Below are 9,659 nucleotides of genomic sequence, written 5' to 3' on the forward strand. Positions count from 1 at the left end.
AGTATGTAGCGTCTCTACTTTAAAGAGTCCTCTCCTGCTGATGTTCAGGTGTATATCAGTATGTAGTGTCTCTCTAAAGAGTCCTCTCCTGCTGATGTTCAGGTGTATATCAGTATGTAGTGTCTCTCTAAAGAGTCCGCTCCTGCTGATGTTCAGGTGTATATCAGTATGTAGAGTCTCTACTTTAAAGAGTCCTCTCCTGCTGATGTTCAGGTGTATATCAGTATGTAGAGTCTCTACTTTAAAGAGTCCTCTCCTCCTGATGTTCAGGTGTATATCAGTATGTAGTGTCTCTCTAAAGAGTCCTCTCCTGCTGATGTTCAGGTGTATATCAGTATGTAGAGTCTCTACTTTAAAGAGTCCTCTCCTGCTGATGTTCAGGTGTATATCAGTATGTAGTGTCTCTCTAAAGAGTCCTCTCCTGCTGATGTTCAGGTGTATATCAGTATGTAGTGTCTCTACTTTAAAGAGTCCTCTCCTGCTGATGTTCAGGTGTATATCAGTATGTAGTCTCTACTTTAAAGAGTCCTCTCCTGCTGATGTTCAGGTGTATATCAGTATGTAGAGTCTCTACTTTAAAGAGTCCTCTCCTCCTGATGTTCAGGTGTATATCAGTATGTAGAGTCTCTACTTTAAAGAGTCCTCTCCTGCTGATGTTCAGGTGTATATCAGTATGTAGAGTCTCTACTTTAAAGAGTCCTCTCCTGCTGATGTTCAGGTGTATATCAGTATGTAGTGTCTCTAATTTAAAGAGTCCTCTCCTGCTGATGTTCAGGTGTATATCAGTATGTAGAGTCTCTACTTTAAAGAGTCCTCTCCTGCTGATGTTCAGGTGTATATCAGTATGTAGAGTCTCTACTTTAAAGAGTCCTCTCCTGCTGATGTTCAGGTGTATATCAGTATGTAGTGTCTCTACTTTAAAGAGTCCTCTCCTGCTGATGTTCAGGTGTATATCAGTATGTAGAGTCTCTACTTTAAAGAGTCCTCTCCTGCTGATGTTCAGGTGTATATCAGTATGTAGTGTCTCTACTTTAAAGAGTCCTCTCCTGCTGATGTTCAGGTGTATATCAGTATGTAGTGTCTCTAATTTAAAGAGTCCTCTCCTGCTGATGTTCAGGTGTATATCAGTATGTAGCGTCTCTACTTTAAAGAGTCCTCTCCTGCTGATGTTCAGGTGTATATCAGTATGTAGTGTCTCTACTTTAAAGAGTCCTCTCCTGCTGATGTTCAGGTGTATATCAGTATGTAGAGTCTCTACTTTAAAGAGTCCTCTCCTGCTGATGTTCAGGTGTATATCAGTATGTAGTGTCTCTACTTTAAAGAGTCCTCTCCTGCTGATGTTCAGGTGTATATCAGTATGTAGAGTCTCTACTTTAAAGAGTCCTCTCCTGCTGATGTTCAGGTGTATATCAGTATGTAGTGTCTCTACTTTAAAGAGTCCTCTCCTGCTGATGTTCAGGTGTATATCAGTATGTTTCTCATACTGCCTGTGCTGCAGCTCCTTTTTTCACCCTCTGTCTGAAACCAGAGCCCAGTCTGCTCTGATTGGTTAGAAGTCTAAATGCTGAATGATGAACAGTTGATCCTCAATCAGTGTGTGTGTGTGTGTGTGTGTGTGTGTGTGTGTGTGTGTGTGTGTGTGTGTGTGTGTGTGTGTGACAGCCGATGGGATTTTCCAGCGAAAGGATAGCCTCTCCTCTCGTCTGAACAGATTCTGCTCCCCGCATCGTTCCGCAGGTTCTGGGATTACTCCACTCACATCACAAATGAAGTCGTTGCTCAGTATTGATTTCCTCCTCACACACACTTCAGTCTCCAGTGTGTGTGTTTGATGAAGGAGTGACAATGGTAATTGAGCCCCCCCCCCCCCCCCTCGTCCCAGTGGAAACAGGTTGTTGTTCTCTCGCCTGTCACTCAGACAGGTGATGTGCTTTGTCTCCGTGTGCACTGACCCTCTGCTCGTGTTGGACCCCCCGCTGTGACAGCTGTCCCCTCTTTGATGCAGAGCGGAGTGTGACGCTGTTTGATCACTCCATCTCTGCTCCTGCTGAATCAATCGGGATCCTTTCCATCCCTTGGTGTACGATTGAATGCAGGACCACACTGAGTATTGTAGCAACCCTTAAGAGGCCCTGTTCTGCTTCGTGTGGTGGTCCCTCTCCTGTAGGGCAGCTGTTAGTGCATGTAAATGGTCTGCAAAGGCTCAAATCACTAACAATCACCAATCACAGTATGAACCCTCGAGGCTTCCGATCAGGCTTGGAAAGTTAGTCATGCATTTCTCCCGATAAATACAAAGAAATACTAGTTTTATAAACCTGGATTCCTCTTGATTAATCCTATAATTATTGTCATTAGTGCATTAGTTTTATCCCCTCACATTCTAAATCTAATATACTGTAATCTAAAGTGTGTAGTCTTTCCAGCCTCACAAAGCTGCTAATTTGAGCTAAATGCATGTTAGCATTAGCATCCTAACAGCTGGTGTGACCGTAGCGTTGCAGATATCTGGTGGAAAGACTGATATTCTCTCCTCATGGAGGCACTAGACGGAGAACGCTGAGGATCATCCTGGGGGACTATGGATGTTTGCAACACACACTTCAGTCTGTTATCTAACCCTAAACGTTGAAGCATCTATCAGTCTTCTCATCCTCTGAAACCTGTGCAGCTCTTCAGTCCAGACGGCTGTTATAATCCTTCCTCACAGCGACATATACCTGGGCAAACACTTGTCTTTACCCAGCGTGATGAACTGTTTGCAGGGTTCTTCTGCCTGCTCATTGGGAGTGAAGGAGGTCGTGTAAACCAATTAGAGAGCAGCAGCTCGCTCATCATCCCTCAATCAATCAACCCTCAGCTCATATTCATCGTTTCATTAAGACTCAGTGGCTGTTAGGAGGGGATTTACATACCCTACCAGGACATACGGTATATAATAACTACTGATTAAAGCTTTTATATCACTACATCGAGCCATATGCTAACGGTAGAGCAAAGCTAATGCATTTTAGCTTTTTTATCCGAATGACATAAAACTCACCCACACGTGAGACTAACACGGGAACTATGTCACAGGATGCGTGTCTGAAGGAGGCTCTGGTGAGTCTGCAGGAAAAAGCAGACTAAACTGTCTAAAACTGTCAACCAGATTAAAACAAAAGGGCTGCAACAGAGAGAAGACCCTCACTGATACAGCCGTAAGGCAGCATCATACCTGCTTCTGATTGGTCCACAGGAGGAGGGGTTCTCCAGGAATGATGAAACAGTCTGTCAGAACCGAGCCGTCAGTGGGGGGTTCAGAGGAGCGTCTGGAACCAACCCTCCATGCATTGTGATCGCCATTACAATCGATTGTAATGTCTGGACTCAGCGGGGGGGCCACGGCCGTGAGCAGACTCTAGAAACATCCAGAAACTCAAGACTTTCTCAGCTCGAACCTCAAGTGAAGTAAGATCTTGTGGATGGCTGCTGTTTCTCCAGATCCTCTCCAACTTTGCATTTCCATACATTTATTTCAGTGTGTTATATTTTGGCAGTGGTGTAAAGTAACTACCGTAACTTCCGGACTATAAGCCGCTACTTTTCTCACGCGCTTTGAACCCTGCAGCCTAAACAATGATGCGGCTAATCTATAGATTTGCACGAGCTGACGGCCACCAGGGGGCGCTCTAGCAGGAAGCGCAAAAGCGAGACAGACAGGTGGAAGAGATAATACGCCGAGGAAGACGCTACCATAGTTTGATTGTTTTCAACAGCCATTTTGCACATCATGCACACACCCCCATTATGGAAAACACACGAAGAAATGCATATGCATATAACAGCGGGGAGCAGTGTGAAAAACATCCACCATCACCAGCGGGTTTCCAAAGGCTGGACTGCTGCGTGATGAAGAGGACAGCACAAGTGCGCCGAGAGACGACAGTGACATTGAGAGCGACAACGAAAGAGAGACTGAGAAAGTGTGTGATGAAGCCCTTCTGAGGCTGTTCTGCTCAGACTCTGAAGAAGACGACTTTAATGGTTTTAGCGCGCAAAGGGGAAATTAAGATAACGATGAATGACTTTTCTGGGAAGCTGTCTTACTGCTGTTTCACTGCCGTGTTACAGGCAGTGTGTGATGAAGCCCTTCTGAGGCTGTTCTGCTCAGACACTGTTTGGGAAAAAGCGGTAGTTAAAAATATTAAAACCCTTTCTGTGTGAATGTGTCATGTTACAACACCTGGACACCTGCAGCTTACAGACAGTTGGGGCCTATTTATGTACGAAGCTGTTTCCTTTTAAAATTGAGTTGGTGCTGCTTATATTCAGGTGCGCTCCATAGTCCGGAAATTACGGTAAGTACATTTACTCAAATACTCAAGTACTTTACACATGTACAATTTTCAGCTCCTTTTCCTACTGCGTACTTTTACTCCACTACATGTATTTGATCCCTTTAGTTGCTAGGCAGATTAGGATTACTGATGGTAAATATAATCCCTTAAATCAGACTGTAGTTCACCTGCAGTAAATCCAGCAGCTACCCTGCAGTATACAAAGCCATTCAAACTAGCTGCACCTTTACCAGCTCTGAGAACACTTTAAGGATCAATCATTATAAAACATATCAGAGATATTATTCTGAAATGGACCAATCAGACAATGACTACTTTTACTGTCGCTACTTTAAGTACATTTAGAGGAGAGTACTTTCTACTTTCACTGGAGGAACATTTAGAATACTTTCACTGTGACAGAGTATTCCTACACTCTGGTACTTCTACTTTACTCAAGTACAAGACCTGAGTACTTCTACTTTACTCAAGTACCAGATCTGAGTACTTCTACTTTACTCAAGTACAAGACCTGAGTACTTCTACTTTACTCAAGTACAAGACCTGAGTACTTCTACTTTACTCAAGTACAAGACCTGAGTACTTCTACTTTACTCAAGTACAAGATCTGAGTACTTCTACTTTACTCAAGTACAAGACCTGAGTTCTTCTACTTTACTCAAGTACAAGACCTGAGTACTTCTACTTTACTCAAGTACAAGACCTGAGTACTTCTACTTTACTCAAGTACAAGACCTGAGTACTTCTACTTTACTCAAGTACAAGACCTGAGTACTTCTACTTTACTCAAGAACAAGACCTGAGTACTTCTACTTTACTCAAGTACAAGATCTGAGTACTTCTACTTTACTCAAGTACAAGATCTGAGTACTTCTACTTTACTCAAGTACAAGACCTGAGTACTTCTACTTTTACTCAAGTACAAGATCTGAGTACTTCTACTTTACTGAAGTACAAGATCTGAGTACTTCTACTTTACTCAAGTACAAGACCTGAGTACTTCTACTTTACTCAAGTACAAGACCTGAGTACTTCTACTTTACTCAAGTACAAGACCTGAGTACTTCTACTTTTACTCAGTATCAGACCCAAATTGTGTGTGATATATATATATATATATTACTTAGTTTTTTGTACCCCTTGTCTTTCATGTTTATATATTTTTTACACTGCAAGAAACGGTATTTCAGTTTTCTGTATGTATAACACATGTGGAAATGTTGACAATAAAGTGGACTTTGACTCTGAGTACCCCCCTAACCCCCCTAACCCCCCCTTGTCGGTGTGCTATTAGCGTGGTTGTAGCACACTGTGCTCTGCTCTGTTCTCAGTCTCATGGTTTCATATCTTCTATATATTACGGAGGCCTTGTTGGAGGAGCCGTATCCACGCTGTGCTTATGATGATGAATCCTTTGAATCCCTGGATAACGAGTAAGACTTGAATCCTGCAGCAGGAACACCTCGCTGCCACACTCAGTGCTCTTAGTGCACCTGTGACGGAGCGTTTGTATTCCCCCAGGAAAAGAACAAGCAGAGCACCACGGAGTTCTGACCCAGATCTTTAATGTAATCACAGGTTCTGAACAGCCACTCCTCTGCCGTAGAGCAGCTCTCCATCAGAGGGAGTGTGGGTCCATCAGAGCTGCTTCACTTCCCGTCCTCCTGGATGTTGAACTGCCGGGAGGATTTGGTGGACTCCAGCATGAGTTCGTACAGTTGTCCGATCTGGTCGTCCTGGAAGTTTCCCAGGTTCTCCTCCGGGAGGGGGGACCCGAACTTCACGGAGCCGAGCTGCCCCCCCGCCGCCTGCAGGACCTGAGTCTGCAGCGTGTCCCGGTAGTTCTGCAGAACACACACAGGGATTAACAGCTCCTCAGAGGCATTACACACACACACACACACACACACACACACACACACACACACACACACACACACACACACACACACACACACACACACACACACACACACACACACACACACACACACACACACACACACACACACACACACACACTTCTTTAATTTGACGGTAAACTGTATAAAAGCAGTGGTCCTGTTCGCTGTAACGCCACCCATTAGTCTGTGTGCTGCAAATTCAATTCAACAACACGCTGTGTAACGGCGGGAGAGGACTCTTTAAAGTAGAGACACTACATACTGATATACACCTGAACATCAGCAGGAGAGGACTCTTTAAAGTAGAGACACTACATACTGATATACACCTGAACATCACCAGGAGAGGACTCTTTAAAGTAGAGACACTACATACTGATATACACCTGAACATCAGCAGGAGAGGACTCTTTAAAGTAGAGACTCTACATACTGATATACACCTGAACATCAGCAGGAGAGGACTCTTTAAAGTAGAGACTCTACATACTGATATACACCTGAACATCAGCAGGAGAGGACTCTTTAAAGTAGAGACTCTACATACTGATATACACCTGAACATCAGCAGGAGAGGACTCTTTAAAGTAGAGACTCTACATACTGATATACACCTGAACATCAGCAGGAGAGGACTCTTTAAAGTAGACGCTGGTACCAAACGTCTCTCCCCTATTGGCCCTTAAACCCTCTCTAGTCTGGTACAAAGTGTTGTTCTCTAACTCTCTCTAACTCGGTCTGCTGATAAGTTCATATTCAGTTCTTTCTGACCTCAGGGACCTTTTTCTTAACACTAGTAATAATTGCTGCTCCGCTGCAGCCCTCTCAATCAAACAATAATGACTTGCTCTCGGCTTCAGACCGGGGTCCATTAACACAGAGAGCTACCAAAGCTCTGCGCGTCCACACGGGCTCAGGTGTGTCCTCACCGACTGATCTCGGACAGCTCTTTGTGGTTTGGCTCTGGTGACAGCATTACAGAGACGGCCCTGCCATTCCTCTGTAAACTCCCAGGAACACATGATTGTCTCCCAGTGGCTTTAGTCAGATTAACTCTCCACCTGAACACAGCCAGAGGAGTGTAAATATGGCAGAAGCTTCTCGCTGCCCTGATTGGAAGCGATGCAAATGGACTCTGGGTTTGAAAACAATGCATACTGATATGCCGAGGCGTAATGAAAGTGACCGCCTCCTCCCCGGCGGCTTCACAGCTACTGAAACCACAAAGAGAGCTCTCAGGACTCCAGCTGCAATCACCATCTACTTCATTAGAGAAACTGGCTGCAGACGGGTGATTTACCGACCCCCTGCGGTGCGTGATTGTGCTGGAAAAACATCGGCTCTGCCCCATAGTGGCTCCTCATTACTGTGGGAACTGGAGGAAGAGTTGCACATAAACTCGTCATCATCACATGAACCCAGGTAGGTGTTCTGAGGCAGAGGTATTGCAGTAACCCAAACCGAACACAGGGTGGAGGCGCTGCACCTGTGCTGATGTAGGAGAGGTGTGTTTCCTGCTGGAGGAATGTAGCATGGGCCAACTCGTTTAACTTTGGAGTGTTTTTGATGACAGATGCGTTTGTGCTGCTTTCAAGCGCTCAGACTATTCAGAAAAAAAGTTCCCTTCTGGCATCAGTGTCATTTTGCTGGGTATGCTTCAGACGCTGGAGACCCCCCAGCGCTTTTAAAAGGTCTGATTTCAGTCCTTTTTAAAGTCTTGCACCAAGAAATGTTGAAAAGAAACTGGAAAGGTTTTTTTCCCAGTAATAAATCATGAAATGCAATGTTGGTATAAAATCAATGAGTGTGCGTTATCATCCAATCAAAGACAGACCTAGATCATCAGAACGACCACGAGTAAATCATGCACTAAATACCCTGACACTCTCCTCGTGACACGTTTCTATTTCCTCACCTCTGTTCTGTCGCGGACACATGACCCCATGATCAAATAAACATGACTTTTGAATAAAAACTGCAGAATATTTATCAAAGTATTCATGTAAAAAGGAGATGGACCGAAACCTAATAAAAAGAGGTGTGTTTCACTTTCTCAGTGCTGCATTGATTTGGCTGAGGTGTTTTTAAAGGAGGGTGGGCTTGGGTAAATATTCTGAAACACTGCAGAGACGCTCACTTTCCCAGAGAACTGCCCTGACAGTCTGAGGATCATCCAACATGACAAACTACCTCTGGTCCAACGATAGCAGGCGTTCAGAGGATTAAAACACGAGTCAAACAACGTACTGAAGCTGCCATCGTGTGGGGGGGGGCTGACATCACACCGGCAGAGCAAAGCCCATCAAAAACAGCTTTACTGGTTATTGTGCTCAGGGTTTCATTCGTGCCAGAGTCCACGGATACTTCTCTACATGTCTTTGTGAGTAAAGCATGTCCCTTTAATGTGTCACTAATGTGAGAGACAAAGGCAGGACATCTCAACATTTGATGGATGAGACATTCTCTGAGTAGCTGGTTACAGAACAGCTGCTCATTATGCTAAATGTCCATCAGTAACCCATAAGTCATGTTTGCAGCTGTACTGACGATAGGAGGCTTTTGAAATAAAGACATAGAAAGTGATCAAACTGCTTTATGCTCAGGAATATTTCTTATAGAGATAAAAACACTCAAAGCAGCGTGTCTTAATTAAAGGAGCAATAATAAACTGCTGCATTGATTCAGAGTCACTGGGTCACGTGATATGAAGCTTTAGAGAAAATAGACACAAAAGTGCAGAATTTCCCTGTGAATATTATTGTAGAACGGCAGAAAACAAACATTGAAATAAAGCTTATCTTATTGGTCTCGTGACGTAATATCTAGCTAGGAAAAAAGATTTACATTTTCAAATAAAATAGAAGAATAGAAGGTGGACTGAAATCGAAAGAGTACAAATCCAATCCTGCACTGATGGGTCACTGGGTCACAGGACATGGAAGATATTGGTAAAGAAATCAAGACTTTTCTAAAAAACTACAAACTTTCATTGAAACATGAATAAGCTGTCAGTAAAAACACAAACCAGATCACATAGGTGTGTCTCAGTCCAGTGCACTACTCCATGCTGCAGTGATCTGAAGGCACTGGGTCACATGACTTCAAGCTTTGGAAAAACAATCAGGTTGTCAGAACTCTGATGCAGAACTTTCCTAGAAATGTTATTCAGAAGAAAACTCTGCGAGCAAAAAAAGGACTGCAGTTATATATTTCAAGAAACACAAAGGTGAACATACAATCAGCAGGTGGACTGTAATCCAATCAAAGGAGCTTTGAGGGCAGCATTCTATGCAGCATTGATTTGGAGTCCCTGAAGCAAAGAATAAAGGAGCCAGCTCTGATCTAAAGAGACGGGGTTCTGCAGGGGTTCTGCAGGGGTTCGGTGTGTCTGCTTTACCTCCCACTCTGTCATGAA

At 43.9% G+C, this 9,659-nt stretch overlaps 1 long non-coding RNA gene across 1 annotated transcript; it reads right to left on the minus strand.

Annotated features, from left to right (window-relative positions):
* Positions 1-1,888: 1,888 nt before the first annotated feature.
* LOC134874422 (uncharacterized) lies at positions 1,889-9,659 on the minus strand. Its single transcript, XR_010167060.1, has 3 exons — positions 9,642-9,659; positions 5,365-6,184; positions 1,889-4,787 (listed from the first exon to the last, which is right to left on the minus strand). It is a non-coding gene; the product is annotated as an uncharacterized LOC134874422 (long non-coding RNA).

Source organism: Eleginops maclovinus, chromosome 13 (genome assembly GCF_036324505.1).
Source record: "Eleginops maclovinus isolate JMC-PN-2008 ecotype Puerto Natales chromosome 13, JC_Emac_rtc_rv5, whole genome shotgun sequence".
Taxonomy (NCBI): Eukaryota; Metazoa; Chordata; class Actinopteri; order Perciformes; family Eleginopidae; genus Eleginops; species Eleginops maclovinus.